The sequence below is a fragment of the Cheilinus undulatus genome, linkage group 18 (assembly GCF_018320785.1).
Source record: "Cheilinus undulatus linkage group 18, ASM1832078v1, whole genome shotgun sequence".
NCBI lineage: Eukaryota > Metazoa > Chordata > Actinopteri > Labriformes > Labridae > Cheilinus > Cheilinus undulatus.
In genome coordinates this window covers 35,129,236-35,147,059 of record NC_054882.1, presented here as the reverse complement: position 1 = coordinate 35,147,059, position 17,824 = coordinate 35,129,236, and the positions used below count along the sequence as shown (strand labels likewise).

The 17,824-nt window shown below is 42.2% G+C and overlaps 5 non-coding genes across 5 annotated transcripts; all 5 read left to right on the top strand.

Annotated features, from left to right (window-relative positions):
- The first annotated feature begins 581 nt into the window (after positions 1-581).
- Positions 582-654, top strand: trnat-cgu. Its single transcript has one exon. It is a non-coding gene; the product is annotated as a tRNA-Thr (tRNA).
- A 177-nt stretch (positions 655-831) lies between these two features.
- On the top strand, positions 832-905 carry trnat-ugu. The gene has a single exon. It is a non-coding gene; the product is annotated as a tRNA-Thr (tRNA).
- Positions 906-1,079: 174 nt separating this feature from the next.
- Positions 1,080-1,153, top strand: trnan-guu. Its single transcript has one exon. It is a non-coding gene; the product is annotated as a tRNA-Asn (tRNA).
- Positions 1,154-1,505: 352 nt separating this feature from the next.
- On the top strand, positions 1,506-1,579 carry trnat-ugu. The gene has a single exon. It is a non-coding gene; the product is annotated as a tRNA-Thr (tRNA).
- A 1,426-nt stretch (positions 1,580-3,005) lies between these two features.
- On the top strand, positions 3,006-3,079 carry trnat-agu. Its single transcript has one exon. It is a non-coding gene; the product is annotated as a tRNA-Thr (tRNA).
- Positions 3,080-17,824: the final 14,745 nt, after the last annotated feature.

The window sequence follows — 17,824 nt, the reverse complement described above, 5'->3', positions numbered from 1 at the left end:
GGGACACGTTGATTTGATGGACAAAGACGTACTTTTCATGCATCATGCATCATGCATCATGCCTTGGACATTGGGTTCAAGGTACACTGTATGTGTTGACAGGCCACTGAGATCCCATTGTGAGCGTGCATGTCTCTGTGGCGCAATCAGCCAGCGCACTTGGCTGTTAACAGAGAGGTTGGTGGTTCAAGCCCACCCAGGGACTGGGTAAAAGTTTAACTTGGTCCCCCAGGATTCAAGGTGCAAGGTGGGCCTCATCCTTCACTCAAGGAACTTCCATGTGCTGGATTGGTGCTGCAGCTTGCCAAACAAGACATTACTGCAGGATGTTCTTCTTTGGCCTTTCACCTTTGCGGGATGATGTGCTCCTTGCATGATGCTCCCTCAGACCTCTCTTCCTCTTGCTCTATCATTCTCCTTAAAATCAGAGATTTGAAAATGAAGTGTGTCTTGAATTTGCTTGTGCAATGTGCTGTCCTTTTCCTGGACTTATCTGAACAGGGACAGTAGCAATATTTTCATTGACTGATTTGATAAGTTTAAGTCTAAGTCAGAATCTCTGGGAGAAACAGTCAAGTGATGGCACTGTGGCTAAGTTGGTCAAAGTGCCTGTCTCGTAAACAGGAGATCTGGGTTCAAATCCCAGCGGTGCCTAGTATGCATTTCTTTTTGTGGCAGGCAATTTCCTGAGTCCCAAGCGCGGTATCTCCCCAAGCGGAACTCAATGGAGATAGGCGGAGATAGGTACAGATTGCCTGCTCATTGAATTATCTTTCAAGAGTTGATGCCCAGATATTTAAAGCCATTAACCCAAAAATTGCTCTTCCTAGGGGCGCTGTGGCTTAGTTGGTGAAAGCACCTGTCTTGTAAACAGGAGATCCTGGGTTCAAATCCCAGCGGTGCCTTCATCTACAACTGGTATCTTGATTTTTGATCAGACCGGGACACGTTGGTTTGATGGACAAAGACGTACCTTTCATGCTTCATGCATCATGCATCATGCATCATGCCATCTACATTGGGCTCAAGGTACACTGTATGAGTTGACAGGCCACTGAGATGCCATTGTGAGTGTGCATGTCTCTGTGGCGCAATTGGCCAGCGCGCTCGGCTGTTAACCGAGAGGATGGTGGTTCAAGCCCACCCAGGGACGTGGTAAACTTAATTCTTGGTCCTTCAAAGAGCAAGGAGGACCTCTTCCTTGACTCAAGGAACTTCCATGTGCTGGATTGGTACTGCAGCATGTTCTACTTTGGCTTATCACCTTTGCAGACTGCTGGGGATGATGTGTTCCTTGCATGATGCTCCCTGAGACCTCTGTGCCTTTTGCTTAATTATTCTCCTTACAACCAGAGATTTGAAAATGAAGTGTGTCTTGAATTTTCCAGTTCAGTGTTGCTGCCATTGTCCTGGACTTATCTGAACAGGGACAGCAACAAGATGTTCACAGACTGATTTGATAAGTTTAAGTCTAAATTGGAATCTCTGAGAGACAGTCAAGAGATGGCACCATGGCTTAGTTGGTCAAAGTTCCTGTTTTGTGAACAAGAGGTCCTGGGTTCAAGTCCTAGTGGTGCCTTGTCTGTGATTTCTTATGCTGCAGGCAATCTCCTGAGTCCCAAGCGCAGTATCTCTCCAAGTACAACTCAATAGAGATAAGGTGCTTTGCATGTTCTTCTATTGGTTCTTGGTCCTCTTTCTGTTGGCAAGTCATTGAGGACACTGTGCATGTCTCTTTGGCGCAATCGGCCAGAGCGCTTGGCTGTTTACCGAGAGGATGGTGGTTCGAGCCCACCCAGAGGTGGTTTGTGCATGTTATTTGGTGCTCCAGGAGCAAGGAGGACATCTTCCTTGACTCAAGGAACTTCCATGTGCTGGATTTGTGCTGCAGCTTGCCAAATGAGGCATTACTGCAGGAAGTTCCACTTTGACCTGTCACCTTTGCAGACAGCTGAGGATGATGTGTTCCTCACATGATGCTCCCTGAGACCTCTGTGACTCTTGCTCTATCATTCTCCTTACAATCAGAGATTTGAAAATGAAGTGTGTCTTGAATTTTCCTGTTCAATGTTGCTGTCCTTTTCCTGGACTTATCTGAACTGGGACAGCAACAAGATCTTCACAGATTGAGTTGATATGTTTAAAGTGGGGGTATTATACTTTTCTGATTTTTAAAACATAAATATAAAGTCACAATGTTGGGTGTCCACACTCCACATATGCAAATTTTCAAACCGCAAGATAAACGTATGCGGCAGTAATCTTGGAATTGGCGTGTGAAACAGTGTGAACTGATGAAAACGGTTCGTTGAAAATCTCGCCGAGATTCTACCAAGACGAGATTTCGATGGACCAAACTGATGAGGTCATCACAATAGGATCTCCTGACTGGTTTGTGGTTCGTCCGTGCTGCTGGCAAAGCGGAACAGACCGCCCCCTCAAGGCCTTTAGCCATTAGCCACTGGCAGCAGAGTAATTAAACACTTACCAAACAGATGCGTCCTGCTCTATCCTTCGCTGCTGCTGCTTTTCTTCCCCCCCTCTCCAAACTATCAGGATCAGACTCCAGGTCTAACACATACGGGTGTATATCCAAATTATTTATTATTTATCAAAATTTATCAAAATTTATTTTACTCAGTCGGACCAGTTCGTTCAAAGTTTTCAACTACTAGCACTATTACATTAGCCACATTGGAGGGGCGGGCACAAAACATTGAGTCCTGCCGCCGGCCAGCCTCCGGAAAATCGGCCAATCGGAGGAAAGCAGGTCCGTGGAGCAGGGGAAGTTAAAGAGACAGCAGCAAAAATGAAGAGTTTCAGATGGAGGTTAAAAAAAGGGTTTTTCAGGACGCCAGCGTGAGAAACATGAGGAGTTATTTGAGCTGTAAACCATGTAAAGCTACTACTCCGGTATCAGAGAGATGGTGTAAAGCCTTGAAAAAAGGCAAAATACCCCCACTTTAAGTCTAATTCAGAATCTCAGGGAGAAACAGTCAAGCAGTGGTGCCGTGGCTTAGTTGGTCAAAGTGCCTGTCTAGTAAACAGGAGATCCTGGGTTCAAATCCCAGCGGTGCCTAGTCTGTATATCCTTTTGTGGCAGTCAATTTCCTCAGTCCCAAGCGCGGTATCTCTTCAAGCAGAACTCAGTGGAGAGAGACAGAGAAAATGTGGAACAGACTGCACACAGCCAATCTCTGGTCACATAATGCTGCAACCTGTTTTTCCAAAATACAAGCTTGACGTTGTCCTATGGCACTGGCCCTATCCAGATCAGTCAAACATGGTATGGTGATTCTTGGAACAGACACCTCCTGACCACCGTAGTGAGGCCCATGCTTACAGGTACTGACAATAAGGTGCCAATAAGGTAACTGCCAGCACCTGGGGGTACCAGAAGCTCAAAACAAGTGTGAGAAGCAACAGCTAAAAAAGCTTTTTGGGATTGGCAGAGATGATTTGGCAAATTTTTATATGGGAACAACCCATTTACTCAGCTCTGGTGCTTATCCTACAAATGCATGTTCCTTACAAATGTGGCCCCATTTTAAAGGGAAATAAACAGGCTGTCCAGTGGTATAAGATTTATTGCCAAGAAGCATTGTTTAAAAAAAAGAATACAAATTTTTTACCATTCACAAATCTCCTTATTTTTATGCTAAGATTATATACTTCACTATGGTTATTTGTGTTTCATTTTCTTCATATATTTTCTGATCTATGGCCGATGTAAAGAAGCAAAGAACTGAACAATTTATCCAAAAAACACCTAAGAATAACACAAAGATTTGTGCAACACACCAGGTTATTGGCAGTGCTGTGATTTAATTTAATTGATCTCTGTCGTCTTTCTCCGTCTCAGTTGTTGCTTCTATGTAAAACAGTGTTTTCTGTTCCAGCAGCACTCCTCTTCTTTATTGATCTCTCTCTTTTTGCCTGCATCATTGATGAAGCTGGAGACAAACAAATAGAAAACACACAAGTTAGTTCGTACACATATACACAGTGCAAGGGTGCATAACAAAGTTAAGTGTGCAGTCATAAATCAATGGCAGTTGTGCGCCCAATGAGCCGTTAATAAAAAAAAGAGAATCAGTGGATGGAAAAATGCTTGGCATGCCGGTGTACGTCTGTTTTCAGCAGGCTTGATCATTCATCTGTGCTGCCTGCGTGCAGCATATTGGCTCGTATTAAAGAGCAATTTTTCTGGTCAAAGGAGGAATTTTGTTTTTGAGATTTGGTGATCAAACATTTCATTAAACATATTTCTCTTCTAAGCAGATTTCAAAGTTCCACATCAAATGGATATGGTCCTTTGTGTGTGCATGTGTTAGAATTAGTTTCCAGAGGCAGCAAATGGAAATATAACATTGTGTGTTTTCCTTTATAAGAGATACTTGTGTGTATGTGCACACACGTGTAGCTCATTTTTATATCAGCACCTAATTATTTCCAAATAGCAGCAGCTGTGGAGCAGGATCCTCTTCTTAATGAGACGGAAATGAAGGTTTTTGAATAGCCCACTACCTCATAGAGAATTTGTGTGTATGCATGGGAGTGTGAATTAATTTCAATGGGGTCAGCACATAATCTTACATTCTTTAATACTGATTCACAGTCAGTCAGCAGTGATGTGTCATGGCAGCAGTAACTGACCACTGACAGGAAAATGGGGGATTAAAAAATCAACATTAATTTTCAAAATGCCCTTCAAAACACAAACACATTTCCTGTTGCTTTAGTAGCCCATCTGAAGCAGAAATTCAATTTGTCTACATAATAGAAATGTAAATCAATGATAGTATGGGATAATAAAGCATGATAAAATTGTTGGATCCCATCACCTGAGGTAAAACAGTCTGGGTCTAAGGTCCTGTATATATTCTGCATTAACAATCTATTTTGGGCGTTCGAGCACTAAGGGGAAGTACGTCCATGCATCCGATGCATTAACTATGCATTAACTCCTGAAGTCTGCCAATGACACCACTGTCATCAGCCTCAGTTGTTCAACCTGCCTCAAGGGCTGCTGATCCTTTTCTACACCACAATCATCCAGTCTGTTCTCTGTACAGCCATTACCATGTGGTTTGGATTTGCCACCAAACAAACTGGAGACTGGAGCGGTCCACGGTCAGATATCGGTAACATCACTGGACTCTGTATGTTTAAACCCCTCCCTTCTGGTAGGTGTTACAGGACACTGCACACCAAAGAAACCCAACACAAACAGTTACACCCTAATATCATCACAGATTTTACTCTGAGGACCAATCAAAGTCACAGAGTTACTCTGATGTCAGGACTTTTTAATCTGTTTATTGTAGCTTCATCACTGAGGATAAATGCTTCACCTCAAATGCATATTTGCACTAACTGATCTTCCTACTCTGCTACCAACTTATCTATCTATACTAAGTTATCCCAGATCATCTCTGCATGCAGTTTGACTTTTTAGATATCAAATTATTTTCAGAATGCATTGAGGTGCATCCGTACAAAGCCATCCATCCATCCATCCATCCATCTTCTCCGCTTATCTGAGGTCGGGTCCAGGGGGCAGCAGCCTTAGCAGGGATGCCCAGACAGCCCTCTCCCCAGCCACTTCGTCCAGTTCTTCCAGGGGGTATCCCAAGGCATTCCCAGGCCAGCTGAGAGACATAGTCTCTCTAGCATGTCCTGGGTCTTCCCTGGGGCCTCCTCCCAGTGGGACCAGCCTGGAACACCTCACCAGGGAGGCGTCCAGGAGGCATCCGGACCAGATGCCCGAGCCACCTCATCTGGCTCCTCTCAACATGGAGGAGCAGCGGCTCTGCTCCGAGTCCCTCCCGGATGGCTGAACTTCTCACCCTATCTCTAAGGGACAGCCCAGAAGTGTATTTATGAAGTGTACAAACAGGGTGTAAATGTGCACAGTGAGAAGTCCAGTGTATGTTATTTAGTATCTATCCTTCTAATTTGCACCTCTATAATTATTTTTTGGGTAAGGCTGTGTTCACTCATCAACATCATGGCCCAAATACATTAAAAGGCAACCTGAAAAATGTTCAGCTTTGCGGAAATAAAAAGCTACTCTGCAATAAAGCTTGCCCTGAATGCAACATTCTGCTAATGTTATCACAAGAGGTCCAGGAGCAATCAAAAATGCAGATATCACATCAAATAACAGTTTTCCAGACTCAGAATACTTTGACATTTTCCCCACACAGCTGAAAACAATCATAGTGTGAATAACTCATCTTCTCCAGATGAAATCAGCTTCCAACAGTGAAGCAAAGGCGTTAACAGAAATACAAACACGAGTGGGAAGAATTTGAGCACTTGGCTGTCAGTGAAAATGAACACAAAGCCATCTGTAAGGTGTGTTGTTGAGTGTTTTTTCTAGCCAGTCAAACATTAAACAGCATGCCTGATGACAGCAACATTAGTTACTGCAGGACTCAGAAGAGCCAGACTGTGGAGTCACAGTTCTTTGTACCCTAAACATCTCCCTAGACTGATATGGTTAAAAGACCTTCATAAGTCCTTTTTGATGGGAGTCCCATTCATGGGACATCGTGAAACTTCATGATCTCCATGAATCATGAATCTTTTTCAGTGTGTCAGCCTGAGAGCTGCTCTCAGCTTGAGAGAAGCAGTACAGAAGTGAAGTGTTGCTTCAGGGTGAACATACTCTTCATTTGCATCAGACCTCAAAAACACAGGCAAATTGGTTTCTCCTCCACCACTGCTGTTCAAACAGCCCTGGCCCTTCTTCATTCTGATTGGCCAGTAAGGGAGGAGTGATGAGTAGGATTACAATGCTGTTCAAAAAGTTGAACTGGCCATAGAGGTGCCATGCCTTTAACAAAATTCAACAGTTTTAAATTCATGAAACAGGTAAGATGAATGCACAGTCGGCTTTCCTCTACCTAAAGCCGTCCCAGCTGATGGTCCAGAGGGCGAGGATGGCTCAGACCACCAAATCAGGACTGTTGGTCGTAATAGGAAACTGCATCTGACACACAGAGCTGTTTGTCTGATTCTGTATAAGGGAAAGAGTGGCTTTCTGCTCTTTAAACCGAATGTTGCACGTTCTGCACCTCATTTTTGGAAGCTGATTGACTGGAAGAAAACATCTGTCCTTTGGTATTTTTTTATGCCACTTCACCTTCATTAAAATGTAATTCTCTGCCCTAGGAATTTCAGGCTTGCCTTCTTGATAGTATGACATCTCGCACTTTTAATTGCATGTGGTGGAATGACGAGTTTCTGACAGGTGTAAGCTGAATAGTTTGGCCTACGTTTTGACATGAGTCAGATCCAGGGTTCGAACAATATTAGTTCTTCAGGGAAGACATTGATGCAGATTATTAAAAGCTCATGAGACTGATAACCAATATTTGGAACTGATATGAATGACTGAATGATGATGTATAAAATGTACTAAATGAGGCAAAGTAAAATTGCATGATGAAAAAATGAAGGAAAATAAACAATTTAGCACCTAGCTCTATGGGGATGAGATATGGCACATACGGCACACAACACAAAGCAGAAAACAGGAAGTGATGCCCTAGACTCACTGTGTCAGTGGTACCTAGGCTCAAGTGTTGATCGGCTAGTACTCAAGTAATATCTAGCCAATCATATTTTTTTTGTATAAACAACATTTAGTGAGACCATGAAGAGTAAAAATACAGCCAGAGGGGAAGACCATAGACTGTAGAAAGAACTGGACAAAGCCTGTGTGACATGAGCCAGGCGGACTCAAACAGCCAATCTGTGGGCTTCCGTATTGAAATCGCTGTTTCAACCGAACCAAACTTTTGGATCAACCTAACGGCCCGCCCACTAACTCGGCTTCATGTCAGCAAGCTCGCTAGCATTCTAGTTGACAAAAACGTAGCTTCTGCCTGTCATGCTATCTGTCAACCACATGAGATGGGCCAATCAGTCCGCAGTGAGGTTTTTCCTAAATATAATCTAAACCATTGTGGTACACAAAGATCAGCCCCCCCCCGTACAGTGAGAGCACATGAAAACATTAGCTAATGAGGCATGTCTGTTTTTTGAACCAGGCTGTAAAACAGTTCATTTCTTCTGTAAAAACCAGCTTTTTAACAGGAGTTCAGACGGGACTTCCAGTGTTCCTGCAGCCAGCCTCAAGTGGACACTCGGGGTATTGCAAGTTTTTGCACTTCTGCATTGGTAGGCAGCGCGCCTTTTAATTTATTAACTTTATTGATAATCTGTAAAATATAATATTTATAACAATAATGGGCTAAATGCCAAACATCGCTCTCAATAAATATTTTTACTCCTTACTTTTTCAGATTTTGTGACTTAACAAGGATATCTTAAATCATCAAGAATAAGTTTATATTTTTATGCTTGAGGAAATCTGCAGACCTCATACTGATGGGCCGGTTATAACAGAAGTATGAGGTCATCGTGCGGGCTGGATTTGGCCCCTGGGCCTTGAGTTTGACACCTATGCTTTATTGGATAGAGGAGAACAGTGAATAGAGTCAGAAATGGGGAAGAGAGCAGGGAGAGACAAAGGACCATTGGCCAGATTCGAACCCAGGCCGCCCGTACACGGGTTGCACCTTAAACCACTAGGCTATCTGCATGCCCTGCTTGTGAAATATTGATATTTGGTGATGAATAAAGGCAAAGAGTGTTATTATTTCATGCAGTGCAACACCCAGACTGTGCTACGAAATGTAACTGATGAAAATTCCCTTTAAAGGTATATTTAAGGATTTTTGAAGTTGGGTGGTATGAGGTGCTTGACTATAGTAGTAGCATTAGCCTCCGGTGATTCCCATGTAATTTGATCCTGTTGTTATTACGAGCTCGGAGAGAGCTGGCGCATAGCGGCTGTAGATGGGAGCATTTTGTCCACGTAAATTAACGAGTTTTGTGAAAAAATGGGCTAAGCAAATATGTTGGCTCACCTGTGCGCTGTGTCGAAAAAAAAACACAGCGCTTCATTTCTCCCCAAAACCCCCTCTGTGTCAGGTACTAATTTACGATGTAGCTTTTGCCATTTTGTATCCTTCCACCTCCACACACTGTGTTCTGTTTACGTCTGCCGGTCAGCTGTGTGGGACTGCTGTGTAGCAGGGTCAAGCATCGGTTACTACAACGCATTGTGAGCTTTTTCATTCAGTTTTTTTGCAGATTCAGAAGATGCCGCGTACTTACATTTATCCAGGCTGTTTAAACAAGCACACCTCCTGGACACCATACAGATTTCACCGTATTACGTGACATCGGTCTTCGCCAACTTTGGCTTTAATATGGATATAAACACCCACCTTCTTAGTTTTTTAGTTTATTGCAGTGCCCATTTTACCAAGCAGGACTATTTAAAAGGACTACCAAAACACGAGCATAGGTTGAAGAGCCCCGCTGTACCTACACTTCAGGTAAGCACTATTTACCGATATATAAACATTTAAAACACACAACCACACACTCGCACATTTACAGGCAATTCCATTGCAAAGCCTAAGCCACGGAGCACAACTTCCTGATGCCCTACAGTCAAGTCCAAAGATGTGGTATTTCACAGAAATGGGTGGGCTTGTATGACATATAATTTCAGTGCATTTTTGTGCCGGCTGTAACTTGTGCCAGCCATTAGAGGAAAAACGGCGATAGTCATAAGCTTACCTGGATGACAAATTTCCATTCGGCCCTTCTGGTCGGGGTCTGTTTTTCCAATTTATCTTCAGAGAGTTGGAGAAGGTCCGCAAAACATCGGCGTTTAGTAAGATAGGGAATTCTGGATGGAGTGTGATGCAGACTGCAGGCGTCTGTGAGCCGCTATCCTCTGATTCAATAATGTCCTGAAGAAGTGTCACAACTAAGTCCCACTCACACAACAGTAGCTCTCCGAGTGGGTTGACATGGGTTTGCATTTTCTACACCCACACCACCATGTAACTTGGGATCTCTCCTGCTCCAAACTTTCAAATGAAGGTTCTCTGGTCTCTCTTTCAGTCCGCTGTATAAGTCCGGTCTGTATCCATCTGTTAAAGTTCTTCTTCAATGTACTCCCATTCATACAAATATCCTCTCGTATCCACAGTAAACGGCACATCATCATCGCCCATGTCAAAATCGCTCATGCTATCCTTGTTTTAGCTTGATGTTGTGTTATTACTTCTGTAGAACACAGCTGACCGGCAGACGTAAAGAGAATACAGTGTGTGGAGGCGGAAGGATACAGAATGGCGAAAGCTACATCGTAAATTAGTACCTGACACAGAGGGGGTTTTGGGGAGAAATGAAGCGCTGTGTTTATTTTCGACACAGCTTACAGGCGAGCCAACATATTTGCTTAGCCCATTTTTTATGCGCCCGCTCTCTCTGAGCTCGTAATAATGACAGGATCAAATTACACGGAAATCACTGGAGGCTAACGCTACTACTGTAGCCAAGCACCTCATAGGACCCAACTTCAAAAATCCTTAAATATCCCTTCAACCTTGCAAAGTAGATGGTTTCCTCGTTTCTCACTGGTGAATCCATCTTGAAAAGCTCCCATCTTAACCATTTGGGCCCAGTTTGAAAGGGACAGGACCAATCAGTGTTGGGGGCATTACTTTGGGGCACAGCGGAGTCATGACGTAAGCAAGCAGCAACAAGAGGCTGGTGCAATTATGGCGAAAGATATTAGCGTGGATGTTGCAGTTTTATCAGAACTTGACATTTCTTTATTAAAAGAAAAACAAAGAACAGCAGTGAATTGTTTGTTTTTTTTTCAAAATAGACAAAAGTCGTGTACTGACATGTCTACAGTCACCATGGTTCGCGTTATGCAGCTTGGTAGCTGCGCACACGCACCTCGGTCGCGGCTACGTCACGTGTTTTGTTGTTCCGATTGGCCCGTAAAGATGTGACAGACAGAACGTTCATCCAATCAAACTCTGAGTCTTTTTTTCAAATCCCCTGCCCTTTCCCAAACACTTAGTATTGAAGGTGTGAAACATATCCATCTGGTGTGTCAGGTTAAATTTCCATTGCTTTCATTTATCAAACCAGTTCTGTAAAGATAGATTTTGTAATGTTTTGGCTTTTCAAATTTGAAAAATGTACTTAAGTCAAACGTACTTACGACCCTGCACTAAATGTTTTGTAGGAGAAGAGAGGACGCATCTCTCATCCTTCATCCTATTTCTCACTTTGTCATGTTTCCACAGTTTTGAATGCTTTCAACAAAACAAATAACTGTGTGCCAAAAAAGCTGTAGGAGTCTGTCACCAAAGTGACGACGTGATGGCAGGTGTATGAAGAAGACAACAGTTGCGTGCTGTTGGGCTTGTACTGAATGATGTAAAAACAGAACGACACAGTGGGGTACGAAGCACGTTCACTACACACTTACAAATATGTCAGACATAAATCTGTGGAGAAACGTTTATCTTCAACACATCATCACAATCTGTCAGAAACACAGAAACAGAGCCACAGACACAGTCACTACACTCCAGGTCAGGCTCTGATGGTGTGTTTGTTTCGACACCTCTTTTGATTAAAACAGATTTCCTGCGGCGTAGATACTGCAGGTGATCGCTCTCCTGCAGTGTCAAACCCCAAAACACTACATGCTCCTGGTGTGTGTGTTTGTGTGTTTTCCTGTGTGTGCTTTATAAAAGAGATGAAATGGTTCTTTATCATTTTTCTAACTGAATGCTTCAATCAATTGAAGTCCAGCTGGAAGCACTGCTGTTACTAACTTCTTGATGGAAGCTAAACAGCTGGATGTGTCTGTCTGTGGTACAGAGTCTGTGGACGCATGTCGATCTGTGAACGACTCCCACAGGTGTGTATGTCTGTGGGTGCAGGAAGAAACTATAAATTTAGCTCCCTACACGTCAAACAAATCGCACATTAAGTGTAGAAGAACATAGTGTTCAAAGAGCTTAACCATACACAAGTACACGCTGCTATTTTTACTCACTGAACATCAAGTTTCTTATGGCCACAGTGCAGGAAAAACACTTAAACTGTTGTCGCCCTGATACAGGGCAGCAGCCTCTGTACAGGAAAGCCTCTGGAAAGTACCCACATAGCTACTTAAATCCCAAAAAATATATTGTATATATATCTATTTGAAAATCTTTTAGATTACTTAATAAACCCCCACCACTTAGCTTTACTCTTCCTTTTTTTGGTGATGGTCCCCAATTCATGTTTGATACGAGGCATAGGAGGATGTTTTAAGGGTACAGGACTTTTAATGTTGTTATAAGAAATCTCCCAGAATATTGTTTGAATCATCAACATAATTTGAAATTTTGTATAACTTTTTTTAATTGGTGAAATAACTATATTTTCAGGAAATGTACCAAAAGTGATACAGTGCCTTGAAAAAGGATTACCCCTTTTTCTGATTTCTGATTTTTTTTTCTTTTCATATTTATCAAACTTGTGTTTCAAATAGTCAAACCAATTTTATTATCTCACAAAGACAACCCCAATAAAAATAAAATGCAGTGTCTAAATGATGATTTTATTTACCAAGGGAAAAAAGGGAAAAGGTTGCAAAGCCATTTCCAAGGCTTTGGGACTCCAGCGAACCACGGTCCAACCTAACCTTGCAAAGCAGAGGAATTCCGTGTTTCTCACTGGCGGATCCATCTTGCAAAGCTCCCATCTGAACCGTTCAGGCCCAGTTTGAAAGTGACAGGGCCAATCAGCGTCGAGGGGCAGTACTTTCGGGTGCGACAGAGTCATGATGTAAGCAAGCAGCAACAAGAGGCCGGTGCAATTATGGCAGAAGAGCTTAGCATGGATGCTGCTAAAGTGCCAGTTTTATCAGAACTTGACGGCATTTCTCTGTCAAAAGTAAAAAGAACAGCAGTGAGTTGTTTTCTTTTCTAAAACGACAAAAGTCGTGCACTGACATGTCTACAGTAGCCATTATTCGTGTTATGCAGCTCGCTGGTGGCTACATCACATGTTTTGTTACTCTGATTGGCCCCTAAAGATGTGACAGACATTACGTTCATCCAATAAGCCTCCGAGTTTCTCTTCAAAGGTTCTGCCCTTTCCCTAAAGCTGTGTAGGAGTGGTCTTCTAGATGGATGTGGCGTGCCAGGTTAGGTCAAACCACCATTATCCACAAATGGAGAAAACTGGTAACAGTGGTGAACCTTCCCAGGAGTGGTCAGCCACCAAAATGGCTCCCAAGAGTGCAATGAAGACTCTTCTAGGAGGTCCCAAAAAAAAAAAACAGAACCACATCCAAAAAACTGTAGGCCTCAGTGGCCTCAGTTAAGCTCAGAGTTCATGACTCAGCCATAAGAAAGACACTGGGCAAAAATGGCATCTATGGGAGAGGTACAATGCAAAAACCACTGCTGACAAAAAAAAGAACACAAAAGCTTGTCTCACATTTACCAAGAAACATCTTGATGATCCCCAAGACTTTTGGAGAAATATTTTGTGGACTGATGAGACAAAAGTTGAACTTTTTGGAAGGTGTGCGACCGTTACATCTGGAGTAAAAATAACACAGCATTTGGTAAAAAGACCATCATGCCAACAGTCAAACATGGTGGTGGCAGTGTGATGGTCTAGGGCTGATTTGCTGCTTCAGGACCTGGACCACTTGCTGTGATTGATGGAACAATGAACTCTGCTGTCTACCAGAAAATCCTGAAGGCCAACCCCTGGCCATCAGTTCATGACCTCAAGCTCAAGCACTCTTGGGTTATGCAGCAGGACAACAACCCAAAACACACCTCTGAATGGCCCAGAACATAAAATTAAGGTTTTGGAGTGGCCAAGTCAGTCCAAAAATAAATCCAAGGGTGGCACAATCAATTATTAGGTTCAGGGGGGCAATTACTTTTTCACATAGGGCCAGATAGGTTTGGATTTTCTCCCTTTAATAAATAAAATCACCATTTAAAAACTGCATTTTCTATTTACTTGTGTTGTTTTTGTGAAATATAGGAATTGGTTTGATGATCCGAAACATTTAAGTGTGATAAATATGCAAAAATATCAGGAACCAGAAAGGGGGCAAATACTTTTTCACGGCACTGCATATAAGATGACACTGAACAATGCTCTAGCAGTGACTGCAGCTTGTACGTGACAGCATTTATTGATGCAAACAAAATAAAGGGTATTTTCCATCCTTCTTTTCTGATAAGCGTCCATCACTGATGACAGACTACTTAAATCACAGTGTGAATCTATCGCCATAATTGCAGCAGTGTAGTTTTGTTGAAGGCCTGACCTCTTGTTGCCAAATCACCTCCACATTATTAATGTAGCTGCTAAGTAAGTGGGCTGGACTTGAGCCAGTATCATGCTTTTCTAGTCATCTGACTACTCAAAGTGCAGGTCACACCTACCTAGTCACACACTGATGGCAGAGGTTGCTGTTGAGGATTGGCCATCAGCATTAACTAATCCCATTCAAACACATCCATAACTATCAACCTGCCACCATCAAAGCTAAGCAGCTGCTCTAACCCTCAGACACGTTTGAGCTTTGGGTTTATGTCATACTGGGGAGCATAATCATCAAACATATATGTGGTGTGGCCAATCATGCTGTGCTTGTGTTTGTCTGTGTGCATCACTATAAGTTTCTGTGCCAGTGCGCTGCTGGAAAGCTCTGATATGCAAAAAGTGCAGACACAGGAGACATCACATGTACTTAAAACTCAGTTTTCTTATACATGATTATTTTGATGTAAACATTTACCTACAGTATGACTCTTAGTGAATGAAAAGCCTATCCTCTTTCAGTGTCCTGTGGGTGTTAACTGCTTACATGTCTGATATTAAAATGACTCTTTCTTATCATGTGAATATAGCAGTATTATGTCATGTAAAGGAATAGAAAATCCCCACTTTATACAAAGTAAACTATGTTACAGCACATTTTTGGGGCAGAGTGATTAAAGCTCAAGATACAGACATGAGATAAAAGAACAAGAAAAAACCCTCAATACCAACAGTTTCTTCAGAGGAAGGCTCTTGGCTACGAAGGATAGGATAGCACTTCCTCCTGATGGAGTGACGTGCTCCTGAATCCACCCACTACTCCAGTAGTCCATGAGTCCTTCTACTTCTGTTTATTATCTCTTGGAGAGGTATCACAGCTTCCCAGCATGCCACCATGTCCAACTCTGAGCTTTACTCTAGTGAGAACCCCCTCAGCAGCCATGACTGAACCTGTTGGTCACAGTGTCAAAGCTGCTAGCCACTGTAATTAACACCATCAGAAACTCTTGGACAGCTTGCTGCATTCTTGTCCCTGTATTTCTTGTAAACTGTGTGTATAATATTATGATGTAATGACATATCTATGTCAAGGTCAGGTTGGGGTTGGAGCAGTGTGAGCGTAGGCTAGATTAGGACTGGGAAGGGGGGCCAAATGTGCTTATTTACCCAAGGCACACCTTACATATCCAAGGCTGCCCATAAAGGGAGATAAGGGGGATGGCTTTCAGGGGCCTAGACAAATCAGGGGCCCATAGATGTCAGCAAAATTATGGTCCAGTATAAAGTTTAGCTATGAAAAACATTTTTCCCTGACTAAAAGTCACTATTATTATTATAAATAATATTCATTATGCTGTAATACAGTAAAGCCTTTTTAAAGTAAACCCATTTTCTTCAAACAGAATTACCTTTTTTGCTGCAATGCTAACAATGTGGATGACGGAACCAACAGACTAAACCTTAAAGACTATAATGTCAGACTTCAGAGCCAGGACATTATGTGCACACGAAAATTATCAAAATTGTTTAAAAAGTGTCAAACATGGAGGCAATAACATGGCAAAATATGGAAAATATGTGTTAAAAGTGGCAAAAATGTGTTAATAAGTTGAAAAAACTTGTTAACAGTAGCATAAATAAGTTGTATCTGCATTGAAACCCAATAATAGCTTGACACACCGTTCATCTCAAAAATGAGGGAACTATTGGGTGGGACATGCTAGCATTAATGCTACTGATCCAATACACATGCATTGATATAATCGATAAATCACAACTGGGGAAGGCCCAGTCTCTGGATTTTTCAGGGGCCCAGCCAATTCTATGGGCCATATCAGTGCTAAACAGCATCTTTAACCTGTGTAACAATAGTTATTGTAAAGTTTTGGTAATAATGAATGGTGATGGTTAAAGCATCTAGTCTAACAAACTGCAAAAATTTCTTTCCGTGTTTTTGTCTTGAAACTGTAAGGCTTCAATCTGTGATAGTGGTAGTTTACCACAAGCTAGTTGTTCAGTATTGAGATCTAGTTCTGGATCAAGGCACACACTATAGGATTTTAAGCCCAATTTGGGGCAAGATTTGCCTCCCCTGACAATCATGGGGGCGTATCCCATGAGGATACTGAACATTCCTCGTGTGTGTGGTGTCAGCACGATTGTTTTACTGCTCCAAATTACATCATATCCTCCAAAATCCTGAATCGTAAATATCAAACATGTTTGATATTTACGATTCTAGGTCGTAGTGCCTCTGAGGGAGTACCCACAACAACCAATGAGAGCGAGCAGACAAGTGGCGTCACAGCCGGCTCATGTGTAATTTCTCCGCTCACAACCATAAACACAACTTTAACTTAACTCCAGCCGGGATTTCAACCTGTGTCTTTCCCTTGTTTATAATATTTGCTTTACCCGTAACGCGTGCCAGGGCAGCCTGTTGTGGAGGGATGGCAAGACGATATCGACAGTCATCCGTGTTTGTTTGTTTTTTTCTGAAGTCATATGATCACCGAGGTCTGTGTGGTCTCCAGTGATCTGACAGTCTGGCTGAGTCGTCTAGTGTTTGCGTTCAGAGGATTTGAAATGAAAAATCTTTTGAAATTGTCCTCATATCTGTGGTAAAATCGTTTCAGATTTAAAAATCATGTAGTGTGTGGCTGGCTTCAGCAATGCATTCTAATGTAGCTTCTGCTTGGGTTTCTTGTTAATTCATGGCTGGTTATTTCTCGCTCACCAGGAGTGATCTCTGTCAAGGGAATTTTAATGCATGGGAGTAGAGATAATGATTAAATCAATTCAGAAGAAGAGTCTTGATATGACATAGATATGAAATATAGATGACAAAATCCATAACTTCAACTGATTTTAACCCTTTAAGTATCACAGACCTCAGCCATCCTCTGAATTAAGCATAGGGTTTGTATCAGTTGTATCAATTTTAATCTGAATAACGACTGCATCTTTTTCTTTCACAAGAGATCTATTTTGCCTGGTTAAATCCAGTATGGGGGCTTTAAAGACGTGTTACTGACATGTATCACACATCAGCATCTCCTTCAAGACATGAAGAGGTTTCTTTAAAGAAGAGGAAAAAACCATCGTTAGAACTTTTCATAACTAGGCAGGAACAAAATACCCCTGATAGTTTTAGGATTTAACAAGATGCTTCAGTTATAACAGAGGCTAGTCAAATTATCTCTGTACTGTCCCGTCATTGCGTGTGTCTCTGTGAAACAGGATCTGATTCTCCCTGGGTGACGCCTACACAGCAGAGACTTTGATCTGGAGATAATGAGTGTTTCTGCCCAAGCAGCTCGGCCTCTTGTTTTCATCACAAAACGCGGTTCTTGTGACAAGTTTGTTCTTATGTGTGAGTACTCTTCTATCTGAGAACAAAAGCTACTCTTAATCAGTGTGTGGTCACTCAGTTTTATGCTAGAAATTATTATCAGGTTTGAGGGGCAGAGTCTATAATAATTATAATAATAAAAGTATGAATGAATGTAAGAGGTTTACTTCAAGATCTCTGTGTGCCATGGTCAACCTGGACCCATCCAAATTTCCCACCATACCCTACTTT